Below are 22,039 nucleotides of genomic sequence, written 5' to 3'. Positions count from 1 at the left end.
AGTATTGTCCTGTTAGGTGTCTCCTGGCTGCTGTCGGCTCTGGGAGGACCATCTCCGGGGGGATGACCCATTGACCAACAAGGATGGGTCCCCAAAACACTCCAACTGGAAGAGAATACGCACTGTGAAGGGATGGAACTCATGAAAGGAGAAGAGGAAAAAACCTAGAGCTGAAACCCAGACCTCTGAGCTCCATATGCCTCAAAGTAAACCAGCCCCCTCAGAAGATGCCACCCTTCAGCCTGGAGTGTTGATAAAGTAGCCCTCAGGGGCTCACCCCTGGGAATGATGATTGACCAGGGATGGGCATTGTGGGGATGGGGTGAGCTGGGGCAAGGTGAGGGAATCACGACACACTCCTCAGAAAACAACTCTCCTCGGTGGTCTCCCCTGTGGGAAGTCCCTGGATTTACAAAGCTGTCACAAAATACAAATCCCTTAGAAAAGCAACCTCTTTTTTTAAGTCAAAATGTATTGATTTGCCATGTGTTTATACAACAATGTAAGTGTGGAAGGACAACTTCTCCCCTCCCAAGTCGCAGGTGTCCCCAGCCTCCTCCAAAGCCCTAGTGCCAATGCCTTTTCATCTCCCCTCCCGCCCCCTCCTTTCTGGTAACCGGTACATTTTTCAGAGTCTAAGAGTTATTTTTGCTGGGTCTTTTCAGTCTTGCTTTGGTTCCTTGTTTCCCACAAGTGAGAAAAACCATCCAGCAACTGTCTTTCACTTTCTGACTTATTTCACACAGCATCGTCACCTGGAGATCTAACCATTTTGTTCCCAAAAAAACCTATTTCTAGGGCCTCCCTGGTGGCACAAGGGGTTAAGTGTAGGCATTATGAAGCAATCCACAGCTACTGCAGCACTGGTTGGATCCCTGGCGAGGGAGCTAACCACATAGTGCAGCAGACCTCTCCTGTCTCGCCCGCTGCTCCCCTCAGCAGTGTATTTTAGTCAATCCACCTGTTCTGCTCCCTACTCTGTCTCTGGTGAATCCTTTCACCCCCCACAACTCTGGCCTGTACCCTAGTTCCTTACACATAAATAAATGAATCTTTTAAAAAGAAGAATTTACATGGCTATAAATTCTAAAGAACAGAACAGACTGGGATATGTACTCTGTGATTAGGGACCTGGGGTGTCAAGGAGAGGGGGAGATTTCACATGACAGACAAGGAGGGAATAATCTCATCTTCAGAATAAAGATACGCTTCTCAAGTAGAGAGGACAAACTCATCGATAAGCCTATGTCCAGATGAGACTGCCCCTAAATCACATTTTTCTTAGTCATAAGAGGGGGAGCAGTTATTGCTTTCTTGATTAGGAAAAGGGGGGAAGCATGGGCATGATGATTAGAGCAGAGTAAAGGGCACTTGCAAGGACCACAGCCTCTCCTCAGCCTCCAGGACACTCACTCTCTCAGCTCAAAGCAATCTGCACTCTCTAAATCATGGCGATAGACCTCCCTCCTGAGGCTGGCCTTGACTGACCCCCAGTTCCCATATGCAGCTAACAAGAGGTCAACTCTGGGTATCTTTTTTTCTTTTTAAAGATTTATTTATTTATGCAAGAACAGGTATACAGGCCAGATGTGCGGGAGGGTGAGAGGATTCACCAGAGACAGAGCAGGGAACAGAACAGGCAGACTGATGAAATACACTGCTGAGGGGAGCAGCGGGCAAGACAGGAGAGGTCTGCTTGCCATGTGGGTTGCTCCAAGGCCAGCGGGGATCGAACCGGCACTGCGGAGGCTTCAGACAGCTTCACAGCGCGGCGCTCAAGCACCTGCACCACCAGGGAGGCCCTAACTCTGGGCATCTTGATAAAAGCCTATCTGACCCTTTGGAGAAGCCAATGTTGCAGTCCAAAAAAAAAAAAAAAAAAAAAAACCCACCTCAATAGATAGTACAATTTCAGGGATGATGTCAACCTCAGATGTCTCCCATTGGGACTTGTCTCTGGTGCTCCAGATTGATTTTCAAATCATCTTCTGAAACAGAAGCAAGGAGCCTTCATTTTAAGACTCTTCTGACAGCCCCTTGAAGGAAGGAAGCCTCTCCAGGACGTCTTGCATCCACTTAAATTCCAACAGGATATCTGGGAGGTGAGGCTTCAGCCCAGCACTGGGTGGCTGCCTAGCAGGGGGCTTGCTCACCCAGCCATCAGCACCCACCCTTCCGGGGGCTCACACAACCACATGTGCCTCTCAAGACAGCTACAGGAAGCAGACTTTCTCAGCACAGCCTGGACCCCCATTTCAGAAGGATGTGATAAAATCTAGGGATTATGGAAATCTAATTTGGAAAATATAAGATATTTGAGGAAAAGGAAAGAAATCTGAAAGATAGCTATTATCCTTCAGACGCTTTCTATATTTGCCCAGCTTTTCCACTGGGATATTTGCCCAAAGGACAGTTTGGGGTGATAAAGAGGGGGCCTGGGCTGTGTTAATGGTCAACTGTAATATCCATATATTGGTTATCTTTCTGGTAGGAAGTCCCCAAGGCAACCCTGGTTCCCCTCCTTTGGAAGAAATCATTATCTCATGAATACCCACCTGAAAGGTCAGGAATGCCCTCCCCACCCCTCCCCAAGATCTCAGTTTCCTTTAATAATCTTTAGGTCTGGAGATCACAGGGTTATAGAATGGAAATAGAATGGATGAACCATGATACTAAGTGTTGCAGACATCCCTCTAGTCTCCAGCATTTGTCAACTCCTTTCTCATACACAGAGGAGTTTCCCCAGTGATATTTCTTAATCATAAGAAAGAGTTGCATCATCTCATACAGCTTATATGGGAGGAAGCGAGGCCGGTACAGGGGAGGGGGAATTCGATCCTCTCCACATAATCTCTTCAGTTCCTCTTATAAAACCCACCTCAAATTTCATTTTTTTTTTTTTTTCAGAAAGCCTTCCTTAATCACCTCAGGCATAACCCTAACCAAAAAAGGCCATGGAAAATCTTAGAAACCATCAGTCTTCCCCTTACTCTTTACAATCCAATTCTGTGATGATAACAACTCAATGGACTATCACTGAATGCTCACATGCAACATTTGCCATGTTCTAGAGGACCTGTTTGACTCCTGTGTATATAGTTCCTCAAGATTGACCGTACGCTCACTGAAGAAAAGTCACCACATCTCCCAGCTGACTTGACTGTCTCACCATCACCTGCTATTGCTCATGTTCAAAACTGCCCTTTAGGGAGGACTTGCTGATGGGTCACTTGAAGGTGACGCCATTTGTCTCTTGTCAAACCTGTGGTCTTTTATCAGCTTTTGTTAGTCCTGTTATGAGTGAGGAAACATATGGAGTTCTTGTATTTAGGCTGACATTTCTGGTAAGGGGCATGAAATGGTTCTAATTTTCTTCCCCCATAAGCCAAGAGACCCTTCTCCCAGAAAGTAAGTTTTACTTACGTGGAAGCAAGGGAAAGGGGTCTAGGATGCTCTGTCTGGCAGGTGCTGGCTTGGGCTGTAGGGGAATAGGGTCTAAAGGACTCTTGCAATTTTACATTGATGAGTGCAACTGGTTGGGTAAAGTTTGGTTGTTGCTGTCAGTTGCTCGATCCATTTCTCTCTCCAGCTGCTCTGCCCACTTCTCCCTCCCCAGGCCCCAGGCCTGCCAATTATTGCCTGTTCTAATGGGTTCTGGGATAAATCCACTGTATGAGCACAGCCAATCAGAGTCCTTCTCTAGCTTTCATGCAGACTTTATAAAGGATTAGTTCTCCTTTTACCATAGGGACCCTAAATTTGGCACACTCCAGCCTGTTAGCAGCCATCTTCCATGACTACCTGGAAGAATCTTGTCTGTGGTATGAGAGAATGAACTCACAGAGGAAAGCAAAGACAAGCAGTACAAGAAGAAAGATGGCCTCCTAATCTCATTTGAGCCCCTGAATCTAGCCAACCAGACCTGAATCCTCCACTTCCATCCCTGGACTTCCCTGCTTCTGGAGCAAGTCCATTCTCTTTCCACAGGTCTGGCAGACTCCAAAGGCCTAGCAGGAAGAGGAAGCAGACTCTATGAGGGTGTGGGCCATGTGTGTCCTGTTGTTGCTGTACCCTAGAGCCCAGTTTGTTATTTATTTGGTAAATAAATTAATAATTCTCTAGGAGCCTCAAACACATCAGCAAGAACTGGTCCATCAGAGAAGAGGCAGGAGGCCATGCAAATAGCTGAGTTCCTCCCCTTGACTCTGAGGGAAATTTCCTTCTCTTCATTCTCATCTACCCTGTGAGGTTTGCAAAAAGACAACTGATACTTTATTAGTTGAAGACTCCAGCTTCCTCACTTAACTCTTGTCCTTGGTAATTCACTCCAGTAATTTTTTAAAGATTTATTTATTTATGCATACAAAACTGGGGTACAGGCCAGAGGTGTGGGGGTGGGGATGTGAGCGGACTCACCAGAGACAGATTGGGGAGCAGAACAGGCAGACTGACTGAAATACACTGCTGAGGGGAGCAGCGGGCAAGTCAGGAGAGGTCTGCTGTGCCATGTGGGTCAACTCCCTTGCCGGGGATCGAACTCATGCTGCAGTGGCTGCGGATTGCTTCATAGTGCTGTGCATGACCCCTTGCACAACCAGGGAGGTCCCTTCACTCCAGTTTTTAACTGAGTTGTAATTAGGATCTTTTTCTGTTTCTGCCAAATTGGTTCCTGAGTCCTTCCTTCCTTCCTTCCTTCTTTCTTTCTTCTTTCTTTCTTGTATCCACCTTTCTTTCTTCCTTCCCCTCCTCTCCTCCCCTCCCCTCCCCTTCCCTCCACTCCCCTCCTCTTCTCTCCTCTCCTCTCCTTCCTTTCTTTATGCCTCCACCTCCCTCAGCCCAGACTTTTAGTGATGGTAAAGATCCCTGGTAGGATGCCCATCAGACATTTAAAAATAACTTCCATCCCCAAAGCAAACTCCTTCAACAGGCGTAACTATGCAACATTCTAAACATTTTTGCTCGGCAAACTCCACCAGCAAAAAGCAGCAAGTAAGAAAAGCTAGCGTCATACTTATTGACTGGCAACAAGTGTGTCACTTACCAATAAGCAAAATAAACAGAGAATTGCCACCACAGATATGTTGGTGTCCACAGAGACGTGTAGTTGCCAGGAGGAAACTGATCAAGACATGTCCACATGGAGTCTAGCAAATCTACAGTATTTTAAATCCTGTGGCCAATGATTCAGTCCCCTGCAACCCTGCCAAGTACTGGAGACTTAGAAAGAGAAAAGCATGCACAAATTTATAGGTGTGCTCTCCTACCTGGGCCTTGACAGAATGTATGGAATACCAAAGCAAAAATGTTCTTGTGTCCACTGGGCACCAAGGTACCTGGCAGAGATTGATTTAGCACCAGAATTGGGAAAAAACTACTGAGACTCTTACCCCAGTTCCCTGGTCTTTAGGTCTGCCTTCAAGATTACTCAGTGGCCTCCTTGGATGAGACAGCGGCTCATGGGTGGTAGTGATGGGAGGCACAGAGAAAGTCAGGGATGACACTGAGAAGGTATATGTGTGTGGTGTATGTGTGTACACATGTGCTTGTATATGTATATGTATGTGCATGTGTGTGTTGTGTGTATACGTGTGTTTGTGTATATATGAGTTGTGTTTGTATATGTGTGTGTACATGCATGTCCTAGCAAGAAGAGTCCTACACGCTGCTGCTCCGCGGTGTCTGTATTTTCAGCCATGGAGGTCACAATGCTATCCCCACATCTGCTTAACATCTGGCTGATGATTCCAAAATGCCACCAGGGTGATCTTATCTATGAGAATAGCTGCATCACGTCACTGCTCTACAATGTTCGAGAAACGCTCTCTCCAAAGCACATAGGCAATTCTAAGCATGGAACTCGGGGCCACTGGTGATCTGGGACCCTGTGCTCAGCCACATCATGCATGGACACAGCTTCACGCACTTCTCTTTAAAAGCACAGGCTCCCCACTGTGTGCAGTCATTCCCCACACAGTTCTTGCCCCCCTGATCTTACTCATCCTCTTCCCTCTGCTTGGCCTGCCCAGAAACACCTCAGTGGTCAAAATTCTATCCATCACCTCCAGAACTCCTCCCCTAACTCCCTTTTCCACGCCTCTCATCCACAGGTAAGGGCCTCCCTGCATACCCTGACATGCCCTGTGCCTGCTGCGTGCCCCACATTTATCAGATATCCTTATAATTTCCATATTTGTCACTCTCCTCCATCAGAGATCGGGCATGCACCGAGGCTTAGGCAATTCTAAATCACCAATGCCTGGTACAGGAATCAGCACATAGGAAACACTCAAAAAATATCTGCCCAATGATGGTTCATGGGTGACTTGGTGGTGGGAATTTTATGGGGACTACACCTGAGAGGAGAAATCAAACATTGTACAGAAATGAACTATGATGTAAAATATATATATATGTATTTTTTTAAATAAAGTATAAATCACTTCAAAAATATCCCTACCCAATAACAAATAGATGAACTAAAACTAAATCATAATTCCCTTTCAAGCATGCCCACAGCCTGCCCGAATCCTTGCATATGCATACACATGTGCATGGACATGGACACCTTATTACGAATTTTTTAAGAGAGGAGAGGACTTAGAAGACAGTAAGAGGTCAGAATTGGAAAGCACCTTTTCAAGGTCTAACCTTTCTGTCCCCTTGAACACTTTGTTACATCCATTTCAAACCTCGCCAAGGACTGATGGCATCTTACCCCCTCCACAAGCCACCTTTGAACTTCTTGGGCGCTGCATCAGTCCCGGGGGTCACATGTATGAAACTCAGGATGTGTCTGTTGGCATAACTTCTACCATGACTTTTTTTTAATTTATTGGACATTGAAATTATTGGGAAATTTATTAAAAATGCACCTTGGGGGTCCCATTCGCAGAGAGTCCACCCTTGTGGGTACACAGAGGGACCCGGAACCTTTTTTTGTGTGCGTGGGACCCTCGCCGGCGGCCGGGGGACGAACCGGCGATGCAGAGGCTGCGGGCAGCCTCGCAGCCCAGCGCTCAACCGCTGCGCCACCAAGGGAGGCCCCGGGAACCTTTCACAGATGCTGGTGATTGAATGAGTCATTCAATCAGCTCCACTGTGGGTGGCCCACAGACCACCCCTCGGGAAGCAGCCACCTGAGACGTGGCCAATCTCAGTATTCTCTGCAACAAATGAAGGTGAAACCCATCTCCTTCTCGGATCACAGGGTGAGGGGCCCAACTCCTTAATGGGTTCAAGGCACTGCCTGGATATTGGATGCAGGTGAGTAGTGATGGAATAGGCGTTGGTCACTCACTCAGCCTTCACAGTGGCGCAAAAGCAGAGCTGGCGGGTGGTGAGCCCTCATTGGAGATGGAGTCAGGAAGGCTGGCAGTGGGTGAGGGAGAGATGTCAAGTCCTTCTCCTTTGAACTGCAGACACAGAGCAGCAGCGATCAGTGATCTGTCCTCTTCATTTCTTGGATGTGCGTTGGGACACATTCCCATTCCATAAATACTCACGTTAGTAAATCATAGAAGCTGCAGGCGCACTTAGACATGCCACCAGAAGAAAAATCATATCAGTGCGGTTTCACTTTGTTAATGTTATTAGTAAATCATAAATGGGTCACTATTGATCAGATCTACTTAAAGAGACAATGTCAGCTCTAGAATGAGTGATCGAGAGTAGGCAACCCAGAGACATTTCCAGGGAAATACTCAGTGGAAGCTCAAAGCTCCACGTCCTGAATCAGGCAGTACCAAGTTCAAATCCTGACGCTTCCTTTTACTAATTCATTACCTCCAAACAAGCTACCTAACTGTTCAGACCCTCCATCTTCTCATCTGTAAAATGGGCCTTCTATGGAACCAATATGGATGGCTGCACAGAAATTAGAATACAGCGCAGAGCCCCAGCTCACGGGGTAGATTTTATGTCCTATCTATGCAGGTATTTGTGTGTGTTTATTCATTTGTTACCTCTTCTAGATTCCTGCTGCATGAGATTGGTGTCATAGAGGAAGACACTACAACAAGGTTTGGTCAATTGCCATGGAGATGAAACTCAGGTTGTTAAGCCACAAGTCCAGGTCCATTTTCCATCTGTCTCCCTCCCAGAATGTGGCCCTGTTATCACCAGAGCCAGAGGGGCATCTCCAAGCAAGCTTATCAGCTGCTGCCCCATCCCCGCCCCAGGGAGCTAGCCCTACACAAGAGAAGAGAGGGCATCTTGATTGCAGGCTCTCCCATGCACTCAGTGGTCCCTTCCTTCGTTCTTTCACAGATGCTGGTGAAGCCTGTCTGGGCCAGGCATAAGGCTGTTGGGGGCAACAGTTCAATAAAGCAGGTCAGAAGATCTTTGTTCTCACTCTAGGTGGGTCTCTGCTCACGTCATCTCACCTCACCTGACCCACAGACCAGTCTGTACCCAGCACACCTGTTCCTTCACCAGTTCCATTTTCCCCCATTCCTTCACACCCTGCTTTTATTTGCTTTCTTCCCACAGCCCATCTATAACATAAACCCAGGGAATGAAGGCCCATCTCTAGCTTGTTCCCTCTTACATCTTAGCTCCAAGGATGGTGCTGGCACACAGTACTTGCTCAACAAATGTTTGTTGACTGAACAAACAGAGGGGGTAATCAGGGCAGGGGGAGGGAAGAAGGAGTAAACCACTCAGTGATTATGAATTGTGAAGAGCTAAGAGGGAAGTCCACTGGGATCTCAGCGAAGGCAGGAAACCTCTTACTGGTGACAGATCCTCTCCAAGGTAGTGACAATTTATTCAGGGATCCCTGAGCCCCCCCATGCACACAACAGGGCAGGAACTGTGCCCTCCACCCCTCTGGTCTTGGGCCTGTCACTGCCCTTTCCAAGCCACAGCTGAACCAAGATGAACAATCAGAAGAAATCTTTGCTGTCAGACCCCTCCCAGGATGCGGCATGATAGAGGTGCTGGGCACAGGAATAGCACTGGGGCCTGTCTAGGATGTCACACTTCACCAAATGCCTCCATACGATCTGCTGTCTGCTGAAGTCACAGCAGAGGGAGGATTCAAGCCTGGGCTTTCAGCTCCCAGAGCTGCACGGCTCTGCAATTTCTTGGCTGTGCTCTACCTCGCTGCTAGCATATGGTGCAGCAGTCAGGTAATCTGTACTTACTAGAAAGAAACCCGTCTGCAGCCACCAGCAACAAGGGGACCGGGAAGTCATAGCAACCCTGACCTTGGAAGAAACCCGCCGTCCCCGTGCCGAAAGCAGGCGAACACGCATGTCTGACTCAAGGGCCGTGGTGTGTTGGGGGCTTGGGTGGAGACAGAGGCTGACGAGCAGCCAGTTCCACGTAGGTGCTGGCACTGCAGCAGGCAGCAGGCAGGTCTGCAAAACTACACCCACCACAAGAGTGCTGGAAGGGGGGACTTCCCCAGTGCTCCGATTGATAGAAAAACTAGGCATCGTGACGCCATCACCACACCCTCCTACCAGGAAAGGGAACAAGAACAGGAGACAAGAGCAGGCAGATGGGCCAGGTTGACCACACGGATGTCTGACACCCTTGGAGCCGCCTCCTCTCCTCCCTGCCCTCCTGAGCACCTTTCCAGAGTCTCACCCACTGTGGCCTCTGCTAGGATCACATTAGGGACGCATGGGTAGCTCACAAGCAGGCTCTGAAGCTGTTTGTGACAAATGGAGAAACGAGGGCTCGAGAGTTGACTGGACTTTCCAGGCCTGCACGCTGACTGCCCCCAGCAGGGGCACCATGTCCACAGAGCTGCTCTGGCTGGGGACGCCCAACCCACATGTGAGCCACCCAGCTGGACACCTCCACCCCAGCTTAGGGCTCAGCGACTGTGGGGTCTGTCTTGGGAAACTGCCCTGGGGCGGCCTGAGTTTGCCATCTCTTTCTGCCTGAGCCATGAGAACAGGGGTCACTACAGTGGAAGAGTCCCCACCTTAGGAGCTGTGTTGTGCCTTGAGTATATTCCAGCCTTGTGATGTGCATAAAGGAATTAATAATATTGAAAATCCAGCCACACCCAGGACCTTTCCATCTGGGTCTAGTCTGCAGCCGGCTCTCGATGAACCGCCTGACACTAGATCCTCTTGGCAGATCTCAGATCAGGGCACCATTATGCCCACATCATGGACAGGGGGACCGAGGCCCAGAGGACATGAGAACAGCGCCAGCAGGCGCACATTGTATGTAAAGCCAGCATACAATGTCCCCTCTGTGCCTGTGCAAAGGAGGGGAAAAGAGATGGACTGGGTCTGCCGGTCCTGGAGAACCTACAGCCAACTCGGGGAAGAGAGAACTCACAGGAAAGGAAGGGAAGGGCTCTCACACAGCAACATGAGGGGGACTGGCCTGGAAGAACCCCAGGAGCATGGGGCTAGTGTCCCCTGTCCCTCACGAAAATGACACACACTGCACACCCAACAATCTTGCTTTGGGGACAAAGATTAGTGTGGAACCTAAAGGACACTTAAATCAGCCTTGGTAGTAAGTGGCAGACGCTGGGGGCTTGGGGGGGTGCACAGTCCCTGCACCACGGTTGTCCCTATCTGTGTGTGGTGTGCATGCGTGCACGGGGGTGGTGTTGCACAGCGAAACGACTGCACGGGTCTCTGGCACAGTGAATGGAAATGACTTCCCTGAAGCCACGCAACCTGCAGAGCCAGGGTTCAGAGCCACGCAGTGTGTGTTCTGAGCCACAGGGCTGGCTCCAAGCCAGCGTTGTCCAACGGAAGTCGTCGGAGTAAGCCTGATGTGCATATGAAATGCTCTAGTAACCACATGTAAAAAGTGAAGAAACCACATTTAAAAAATGAAAATTAATTTTAATGAGACATTGCATTTAACCCCATAGAGAAGAACCTATTTCATCATTTCAATTACTTTTTAATCACTAAAACATTTATTTTTAAATTAATCAAAAATAATTTTACAGGAGATTTTTTTCTTTTTTTTCAGTATTAGGGCCAGGAAATCTGTGTGTGTGTGTGCGTGTGTGTGTGTGTGTGTGTGTTGCACTTCCGGCTCAACCCAGTTCCCATGGGCACCCACTGGTGCTCAGCGGCCAGACACGCTCATGGGCCCCAGACTGTGGCTCACTCATGCCTCCTCCAGGACCACATTGGGCCCTGTCCTCATCCTCAGATCTCACCACCAAAGAACATTTCCAAGCCAGACAGAGAAAGACAAATACTGGATGATTTCACTCATATGTGGAACAGACAAAACTAAACCAAAACAAACCCAAGAAATCTGAATGCAGAACTGAGGGTGAGCAGGCAGGAGAGACGGAGCAAATGGGGAGGGGCGCGGTGGTCTAGGATGGAGTGTGGGGGACCATGGGCATCTTGGGGGTGAGGTAGTGACATATATCTGAGAAGGTAGGAAACTACTCCCCTAAATGTTATACAGTGTTGTAAACCAATATTACCTCAATAAAGAAGGAAAAAAAGATTAAACCACACACCCAAAAGCCTGGTTTAAATGGCCTGGTGAATCTTCCTAACATATGTTACAGCATTGAGTAACATCAGAGGGTCAGAATTGACTGGGAATTTCACCAGATTCTATTTTTTTATTATTACTATTTTTTAATTTTATATATTTTTACATCATTTTTCATTTTTGCACAATGTATGCATTTTCATCTTGGTTATAGTCCCCATACAATTCCCACCCCCACCTTGTTTGATCCTACTCCCTCCTCCCCCACCCCGTAGTGTGTCTCTGGTTTATAATTGCTTGTTGATTTTTACTTTATTATAATTAGTCTTTTTTCCTGGTCCCTTATTTAGGTTTTCTAAATTCCTGCTATGAGTGAGACCATCTGGTATTTTTCTTTTCACAATGGAATATTACTCAGCAATCAAAAAGATAAACTCATGCAATTTGCAGCAACATGGATAGAGCTGGAAGGGATCATGCTCAGTGAAATAAGACAGTAAGAAAATGAAAAATATCACCATTGATTTTAGACCAATACATATTTGTATATATGCAGCTTAAAAGAATTAAATACTCTAAGATTTCTTTTCACTTGAAAAACAGAAACCAAAGAACACTTTCTGACACGTACCAGCCACCCCCTCTACCTTCCTGTGCACCGCCCCCTTCACAGAGGCCCACAACACCTAAACCCAAATGAGGTCTGCAGCTCCTGGCGTCTCACACCTTGGCTCTGGTTAGGGCCACAGCCTTCTCTGTCTGACCAGAGAAGAAGTGGTGGGCAAGGTACCCTGGAGGCAAAGCCAGCAGGAGCATGTGGGACAGAGGCCCAGAAGAGCAGCTTCTCCCAGGGGCCAGGGCTGCAGGGAGCTGTTCCCAGAGCTGCGGTGCCCCAGCAGCAGCCACAGGCTCCAGCAGCACAGCTCTGCCCAGGTTTGCAGAGACTGATCCTTCACCCACAGCCCTGACCAGCATCTGCTGGCCCCCTTTCCATTTCTTTGCCAAAATAAGCTGACTGTGGAATTGCAACAAGACTGGTGCCTGGAGAGCCGTTCCAAGAAGAGGGGCGAGCGAGCAGTGACTCAGGGCCACCTGCTAGCTGATCTAGTCATGAGCACACACAAATATTCCAGGACCACTCCGGAGCATCCAAGCCCCTGGTAGTTTCACAGAAGGGACAGGTAAGGTGCTCAGCCCCTCTGAGCAGCCAGGGCAAGGAAGCCACAGCAGCTGTCCTGCCCTCCTGCACTCCACGCTTCCTGTTACCTACAGGTCGGCTGACCATCTCCAAGGAAGCTACTTTCCGTCCATCTATCTGGTTCGTGAGGCACTGAGAGCACTGAGTGGGGAGCACACGGTCCATAGAGGCAACAGAAAGAGGACATCGTGCCAGGAGAAAACTCTAGAGGGTGTGTTGTCTCTCCTTGCACCAGCAGTAAGTCCACAGGTATTTGTTTGTGGTCGTAAAAGAGATCGAGCCCCTTCCCTCACTCACTGGCTTCTTATTCCCTATGCTCAGCCACTCACTGGCCCTGGGCACTCAGACACACAGCCTGCCCTCCCAGCATCCAGGAGTTCACATGGCAACCAGTAAAATGGAGCTCTCAGCACTGTGGGGCTGTGAGGGCAAAGCCACGTATGGGGGACTGGAGAAAGGGATAATGGACGTGTCTGGGTCAGGGGTGGGTGAGTAGAGCAGGTGAGATGCGGTAGTTCTTTACAAGTGCATCTCGTGAGCAACTGAGTCTCAATGTGTGTCCTGGACTCATGCAACATCCAGGGGCGTTGCATCACAGAGGAAACTGGCTTCAAGGTTGTTTGTGGAATAGGGATAAAGCTACTACCTCCTGAGCACAGAGAAACACAAGGAAAGGGAGGCCCTGCCTAGTTACTCTGTGATAGAGATGCCTTCCTGCTCCTCGGGGCAGCCTTCTGCCCACACCCCAGGGTCTGTCTTGCCACCTTCACCCTGACAGGGACGGCTGCACCTGACCACACTCACCAGAGTCCTTCTCTGCAAACTTGAGACTTAGACCAGACTGTCTCTGGGGACTCCCTGGTCTGCGAAGCTATGAAGAAGCTATGAAGGCTACAAGGCTATTTTCTCCACACTCGTGGAGAAGCAAAATCTCAATCTACTGTCACAGTCCTAATGTGGAAAACACCCAAATACCTGTGAGCTGCTGAGGACTCACAGAATGTGATGGATTCATGAAATGGAATGTTAGCAGGATGGAGAAAAGGGATGAATCAGTTGCAACATGAATGAACCTCATAAAATAAGCCAGACACAAAATCCACATGGTATCTGGTTCCCTTGGAGGAAATGCCCATCGAGGCAGAAGGCAGAGTCACGGAGGCAAGAGCAGGGAGAGGGAGGATTAGGGAGTGACTGCTCCCTCGCTCGCTCGCTCACTGGGCTCAGGATTTCTTTTGGGAGATGAACATGTTCTGAAATCAGTTAGTGATGATGGTGCACCACCTCTCACTGAACCAGGAGCCAGTGCATTCTACACTTCAATGTGGTTAAAATGGGGAATCTTATGGGAATTTTACCTTGAAAACAATATATCGGTCTGAGTTGCTCTTGGTTTCATTTAGTGCGTGTCTATCAAATTAAAAATTTCCAACTACCATGTAAGCATTTATATGACTGTCTTGTCCAGGACTGGGACTCAACCTGAGTCCTGGTGACTCCTCATCCAGCTCCTTCTCACCCCGACCCTGCCTTCCTTGGAGAGGAGACCCAAAGGCATCCTTTCAGCAAACACTATTTCCCAAAACCTGCCCACAGGTGGTGTGTGTCCACCCAGGTATGTGTCATTTGGGTCCTGGCACCAGAAGCCCAGCTTTATTAAGAGACTGTTAGCAGGTCTCTTGGATTCCCTGCCTCTAGAGAATTGTTAATGGCTCCTACGAGCATAGGCCATTTTTCAGCAAAATCTAATATTTATGTCATTTCCAGCAAAGAACATTTGAGGCTCCTATGATGTATCACTCTTCGCCTTGCTCCACGGCACAGGCCAGACAAATCGCTCCTCCATCTGTCACCCCATCCCTTTGCCCCTCCCAGGTAGAGGGCAGGTTCACATTTGCAGAAACAGGAAAGAGGTGGAGGTGACCAGACAAAAAACAAGTCATGCTGGATCTAGAAGAGAACTTTTCACATAATAACCACTACTGGTGAGGACAGAGGGAAAAAGTTACCCTCATATGCCCTCCTACACTGCTGGGAAGTAGACTGCTCCAGCCCCTATGGAAAACAGTATGAGGCGCCTCAAAAAATTAAAAATAGATCTACCATATGACCCAGTCAACCCACTTCTGGATAGTGACACAAACACCATGGAAACACTTATTCAAAAAGATATCTGCACTCCGAAGTTCATTGCAACACTATTCACAATAGCCAAGATTTGTAAACAATCCAAGTGCCCAACGGCAGATGAGTGAATAAGGCGATGAGGTCTTATACACCATGGAACACTACTCAGCCATATAAAACAATGAAATCCTGCCATTCGTGGCAACATGGGTGCAACTGGAGGGTGATGCTAAGTGAATAAGTCAGAAGTGAAAGACAACACCATACAATATCACTCTTGTGTGGAATATAAAGGGAGAAAAAAAAAGGTAAATGAACAAAACAAAAACAAATCCTGAGACTCTGACAACAGATGATGGTCACCAGAGGGGGCGTGTGAGGGATGGGCAGCAGGGCAGATGGGTGGGTGGTGGATGGCGACTGGACATTTAGTGGTGGGCGTGGGGTGACACAGACAGTTGCTGAGGTGAGAGATTGTAGACCTGAAACTTGTACAGTGTTGTCAACTAGTGTTTCTTCAATTAAAAAAAAAATTGAGGTGAGAGTGATATGGTAACATACATAAGAGGAGGTGTGAACCAAGTCATACACAGCTTTGTAAACCAATGACACCTCAATAAAAAAAAAAATGTTGCAGAAAAAAATGACTGATAGCCAGTGATTCTGTTTGTTACAGCTGAAATAGTGTCAATAGCAGAGTTTAGAGAGGCCAAGTTGGCGGGGGCAAGGGCTTACCTACCTCCAGACCCTCACAAGTAGATGAGGTGTGTGCACGAGTGTGTACCCAGCACTGGGCTCACATCCTACACCTGCTATCTCACGTGGCAGGGAGCAAGGAAGAAACTGAGGCTGAGCACGGTCCATGATGGACCCTGAGTTCAATATCAGGCTGGTGAAGAAGTGGATCTGATCTGAAAGGGCCGTGTTCTAAACCACCACCATCTAATACAACCATCTACTAACAGCAAATAGAGTCCCCTACTTGTGGAGTGGAAGAAAATGTGCACAGCTCTCCGTGATTTCCAAGAGATCTCACATTCAGCACATCTGAAACAATGAAATCACAAAGGGCTGCAGCTCCCTGTGAGATTCAGACTACCTGCAATGCCAGCAGAGGAGTGGGGGGTCTTTCTAGAAAAGGGTGCATTTCAATAATGAACAAGAAAGTGAGGAGGGCAACATAATCAGGAAAACAGCGAAACAAAACCTAAGGTGGGAATGAGGTGCATGTCCCTTCATTCCCAATGTGAAACAAAGTCAACAGGTATCAGAAAAGTACTTGTTTGGGGGTTTCCTACCTGTGGACACCCCAAAATATCAAAGGTAATAATAACGGCAGTTGATGGACTGGTTTATTGACAGATGAGCCCATCTGGCGCTGAGCACTATGGATGGTATCTACTCTGTAGCCAGCACATTTCCCTGTGGATAATTATTACACACATGCATCTGCAGGCCGTTCAGGTGTCTCAAAGCTGAAGCCCAGCCCAGCCCCTCTGGGAGGCCTGATGACCCCATCTACACTGCTGGAGTGTCAGCACTGAACCATCGCTGGTTCAGAGATGACCTGTTGTAGCTGACAAGAGGACTTCCTCCTGAAAAAATAGAGAGGTTGGAGTTACTGGTGCCATCTTGCCAAGGTGATGAGATCATATTATATTGTTGGAAACCTGAACCCAGTCCTGCTCCTGGGCTTTTCCCTTTGGATGAGCAATGGATTACCTGCCACCTTATGCAGGTCTGGAAGAAGTCCTAATCAATGTCAGCACTTAGAAGCAGCTCACAGTGCCCACAGCACTGCCTGGAGGTAGACATCAGTTGCAGGCATGGCTCCCCCTTTCCAAGGTGAGGCTTGAGACGCAGGGTAGCAGGGTTAAATCACCTGCCAGGTGGCAGCGGCAGGATTTGAATCCAGGCATGTGGTCTGGAGCCGGGCTCCCCATGCCCTAGACAGCTGGCTGCAGTCTAGCTCTGTGAGAGGAAACAGGACTCTCCGCCAGCCTAAAATAAGTCTTCTCACTCAAAATAGTTCTGAAGGCTTAAAATACCTCAGTGGGTGTAAATTTTCTCAAGCTCCTTTACATTTGCTACGATCCCTTTTTGGCTGCAGTTGTCTCCCTGAAAAGAATCATTTAAGCAATAAAAATGTCTCTCCCCCAAGTCATCCTTCAACTGCTGATACTTCGCTTTCCCCCAAATTACAGATAAAAATAACAACGCAGAGAAGCAGAGACTACACGCTGCTAAAGAGGACAGAGGAAAGGCAAGAGCAGGAGATCCTGACCAGATGTTCCTGGGGTGGCATACGAGAAGCTCCAATCAACCCTCACTGGTAATTTTTGGAGTCTGTTTCTTCACTGAAGTGTGTTTTTGTCCATCACACAAAGTCTTAGGCAGATGGTGTGGGGGTGGGGGCGAGCACAGCTGCTCGTTCCTGAATGCTTTGGAAAGTCAAAAATTCAGTCAATCCCGGCTGGAAAGACAGTGGGAGCAGACAGGTTTGCCTGGGCAGTTTTCTCTCTTGGTTCAGTTTCCCAGAGATATGCTATAGACATGCGTCCTTGAAGGAATAAGAAGTTGAATCTGGTGGCGCAAGGGGTTAAGCACAGCACTATGAAGCTATCCAAAAAGGCTCTGCAGCACGAGTTCGATCCCCGGCTGGCCAGGGAGCAACCCACATGGTGCAGCAGACCTCTCCTGTCTCGCCTGCTGCTCCCCTCAGCAGTGTATTTCAGTCAGTCTGCCTATTCTGTTCCCCACTCTGTCGTTGGTGAATCCTCTCACACCCCCACACCTCTGGCCTGCACCCCAGCTCTTGTATGCATAAATAAATAAATGTTAAAAAAAGAAAAAAGAAGTTGCATCTGGAAATGGAATGAATGAGGAGACTGAGCCAGGCCATACCAGGGCTGTAAAGGACCCACAGACCTCTCGGTATTCCCCAGCCAGCTCCAGAGGGCTCTCCAGCCACAGGTTTGCAAGCTCGATTAGGTCACAAGGGTGTGGGCTGGAGGGTGGACTTCCAGATCAGGCTGCTCTGACTCCTTGTGAGCCTCGGATTGTCAATTATGAAATGACATAGCAACACGTTTCAGGTTTTGTTGGATTCAGGTAAATAGCAAGGAGAGAGAGCAGCCTAGGGAAGGAAAACCAGAGCGTGGGTATCAGAAAGAGCAAGCTCCACATCACAACTCAGTGATCCCATCTTTCAAGGCCACTCAGTGACCTTGAACAAGATATTGAGCCTCACCAGCTTCAGTTCTTCATCTGTAAAGTGAAATAAATACTGCCTGCTTCTTGGGGCCTTTGCCAGAGCTAATGAGAAAATGCACTGAGCATTGTTGCTCGCCCAGCATAAAGAAAAATAAGATTGACCACCACATTGTATTAGCCATATTAATAAAGTTTAAGACTGTCTATAATTGGGAAAGCAAAACCACCCTTCCCAACAAAAGCCATGCCTGGCAAATGGTGACAATGTAACATGTGGCTACAAGTGACAATTCTTGTTGGGAAGGGCAGCATAACAAAACACAGAGATGTGAGTCTATCTAAAAAGTCCCAAACATAGGTTAACCAAAAAAAGAATTATCTTCTGACAAATGTGACACGTTGGGTGCCAACAATAGGCAGGTTAGGGTGCAGGCCCAGCCCTATGGCCAAGTCTGGCCACTTCCATCATGACCCGTCATCTCTGCCCTAAAGTTGATCTTTTGGGAAACTTATGCTTTAGTCACACAGGAAGGGGTGGCATTCTCCCTCCAGGACCATCGCTACCAGGTGAATCCTATGAAACTGATCCAAGAAAGGACATTTTGTCATGTATGGGTCTGCAGCCTATGAGTCATCCCGCCCTCCTCAGGACTGAGCAGCATGTGCTTGGCCAGAAACCCTTGCTTTTGACCAGACAGGTAGGTGCCAGGCAAGGCTAGGGCTGGACCAGAGCATCGGGCAGATTGGCTGTAGTAGCTGCCAGCACAGGGACTCCTTTTTGACCTGGTGTGTTGGCCTCAAGGTGGCATCCTCCAAAGGAGTGAACTTGTTTACAGAAATCCACAGAGAGTTCCCACATCTCAGACTTGGAAGCATTCAGTGTCCACCCCACGCAACTTACTGTGTAATTGTCTACCATCTGGTAGTAGTCTGGCCTGTGAGTCTCACACAGAGAGGACAGAATACTGGATCAGGAACCCAGACCCCAGCTTATGGCCCATCTGTCACTGATGCCGTCATGACCACAGCCATACACGGCAGCCACGGAGGTGAGGCATGTCTCATGGTCCCTCTTCCAGGAGAGACTGACTGTCCACTGCAAAAAGGATGGACACTTGAAGAAGAAACTTGAAGGTGCATCTCAGCTTTTGATCAAAGGCTACAATGATTTTCCAGGAGGAAGCTGTCCAGGACCAGAGATGGTGGGTACAAAGACCCAGATATTTCTGTTCAACATGAGACTCTTCCAATGCTCAGACTGTGCCCTGGAGCTCTGTCCACCCCCCCCCTACTTTCTTATGTGTGAGAGGGCACCACCCTTGCAAGCTTTCCCCATCCATCCCTCCCTCCCTCCCTCCCCACCCCTCAGCTCTTGCTGCCTGAGCCGCTACTCATCCTCACTACCTCTGACCTGGACACCCAACTTGGTGCTTGCCTTTCTAAACCTCTGTGGGCTTTTCTCCTGAGCAGACACAAAAATAATAGATGGGCCTCCCTGGTGGCTCAAGGGGTTAAGCCACAGCACTATGAAGCAATCCACAGCCACTGTAACATGAGTTCGATCCCTGGCCAGGAAGGTGACCCACATGGCACAGTAGATCTCTCCCGTCTCACCCACTGCTCCCCTCAGCAGTGTATTTCAGCATATCTGCCTGTTCTGTTCCCCACTCTGTCTCTGGTGAGTCCTCTCACCCCCACACTTCTGGCCAGTTCTTGTATGCATAAATAAAATCTTTTAAAAAAATAATAGAGGAAGACAGAGATGACAGCCTCACTGGATAATATTTCAAGTTATAGAGTACCCCCCAATTGCACCACACTCTCCAAGTACCCCACTACCATGTGCCCCGAGGGTTTCTTTGTTTGCATTGGAGAATGACTGACAAGGCAGAAAAGCACTTTCTCAGGTACACTTTGGAGTCGCAGGAGCTCAGCTGCTGATGTTCAAACATCCAAGCATTAGGGAGAATGTGCCCTAAAAGAAGAGCTTTGTCTGCAGCCTTATCCCAAACCTACACGATTGTGGGGAGAAGTTGCTGCAACTAGTGATCTTGTAATGAAGGATTAAATGAATTGAGACAAAAGGAAAAAGGAAGGAGGCCTGGGGATGGGGTGCGAGGGGTGCAGAACTTGGGGTTGAAGGGACTGAACCTGGAGAGCACTTGAGGGGAGCCAGCAGAATCCTCATTGAGATGGGCCAGGGAACTGCCCTTGGAGAAAGTACAGGCCTTCTCCCAGCCCTTGGGCCCAAGGCTCCAGCACCAGAGACCTCCCTCCTCCCATCACAACCTGTGGGAGGGTCACCCCTGTGGGACTTGAGACTTGGCTCCATCCCCATGCAACCTCCCCCAAAAGGACCACCTCTCCTCAACTGCTTGGGTGCTTCCCGAGAGAAAAGGTGAAGCCCACATACCTCAGGGAACAGTGCAGGATGGGGATGTGGGAAGAAAGGCAATCCCCACCCCAACTTAAACAAGGACAAGGAAGAAATACTAATAATGATAATCATCTATTAATATTTTATATTGTTCTCTATTTACCTATCTCCTGACTGTTCCTTGCAGACACACCTGTGAGAAGGTGACCCTGCCATCCCCATTTTCCTGACACAGGGATGAAGTGGAATTACAGGTGGGACCCACCGCGGGTCTGTCTCATTATACTCCCTGCACCATGTGGCACAAGAAATGTCTCAGATGCTTCTGCCTCCCCGGCTCCCCCTCCACACTCTGCCTGGTCCTAGTCAGCTAGAAGATTCTCAATAAACATGTTGTGCTTTGACCAACTGATTCAGCTAGTTTTCCCTCGCTGGAAGAAAAAGCTGCTTAAAACACGTCTCCTTTCGCTCACCACTGACATGGCTCCAGTGCTGCTGCCTGGAAGGAGGTGGGTGGCGGAGCCTACTGCAGGGAAGGATCATATTACAGTCCTTTCATCTGACAGGAGAAAGACTGATTCGAGTCAGCCACACCTGTCAGGAGGGTTAACCCGGTTCTTCATTTGTTCCTCGCCGCGAGCAGCAATCCAGCTATATCTCAGGAATGAGCTCTTCACGCCTCAAATTGCTAATAGACACCGTGGATCTGATGAATGTCTTCTCCTTAATCATTTATACCACTCGATCTATTTTCAAAGGTTAGTCTTACATTAAAATTACAATTCTGAATAGGTCAGCCTGTTATTTAAGCATAAATTGTATCACCCCATCCCTCGTGTTAGTGTTGTGTTGGGGTAATGAGGTTTTTATTTCTAGCCCCTGTGAAGCCAGGAAGGAAGTGGCTTGCCTGACCCCACCTCTCGCACCCCAAATCTTCCCTGAGTCTTGCTGTCTCTGTCAGTGACCAACCCACACTTCCAGATCTGTTCCCATTCCTGCCCTCTAGTTTCTCTTGTACATTTCTCTCCCCACTTTCCCTCCTCACCCCACCACCGCCTTTCTAATCAAAGAACCCCCATTCCAGTCCACAGCTCAGCAAGAGCTTATCCCTGGTCCCTTCTAGTCATTTCTGAAGAGGTACCAGCTGGAAAGAAGATGCTCAGGCTGTGCAGCATCGTCCACTGAGCAAATGCGAGCAGGCTGGCCCCATGCTTAGTGGGGAAAAACCTAGGGAGAAGTTATTTGAGTCCCAGAAGATCCCGTCATGTTGGTGAACCTCTCCTTGTTCCAGAACTCTCCACATGATGGAAAGAACATGGGCTGTGAAGTCAGAATGTCCCAGATTCACATCTAACATTCTTAGCAATTCTAATGACTTCACAATTAGGGGCAAGAACTTGCTCTGGGAAGCCATCATTTCTTCCATGAAATGAGGACAGTAAGACCTTACTCAGAGGAGCATTTTAAGAGTTTAAAATGGGAAAAATATTGCACAGACAGAAACACAACAGGAGACAGTCAATACAATTTAGGTCAATGAATCACTGATGAATGGACAATCTGTAAGTAAATGTGGTTATTATCAGACAAATCTTTTTAAATAAAAAAATTGCCTGGCCAAGATGATTACACTTGGCAGGATGAGGAACAACAGGGGGTTCCCTTGCTGAAGAGTGGCTCAGAGC

General features: G+C 48.3%; 1 long non-coding RNA gene across 1 annotated transcript; it reads right to left on the bottom strand.

Annotated features, from left to right (window-relative positions):
• Positions 1-16,331: 16,331 nt before the first annotated feature.
• On the bottom strand, positions 16,332-21,640 carry LOC119236467 (uncharacterized). Its single transcript, XR_005123068.2, has 3 exons — positions 21,496-21,640; positions 20,828-21,100; positions 16,332-16,359 (listed from the first exon to the last, which is right to left on the bottom strand). It is a non-coding gene; the product is annotated as an uncharacterized LOC119236467 (long non-coding RNA).
• Positions 21,641-22,039: the final 399 nt, after the last annotated feature.

This window comes from Talpa occidentalis, unplaced genomic scaffold (genome assembly GCF_014898055.3).
Source record: "Talpa occidentalis isolate TD23 unplaced genomic scaffold, MPIMG_talOcc4v2.1 talOcc4.9, whole genome shotgun sequence".
NCBI lineage: Eukaryota > Metazoa > Chordata > Mammalia > Eulipotyphla > Talpidae > Talpa > Talpa occidentalis.
Note: the sequence above shows the minus strand (reverse complement) of the source record. Positions and strands in the feature narration are given on the sequence as shown.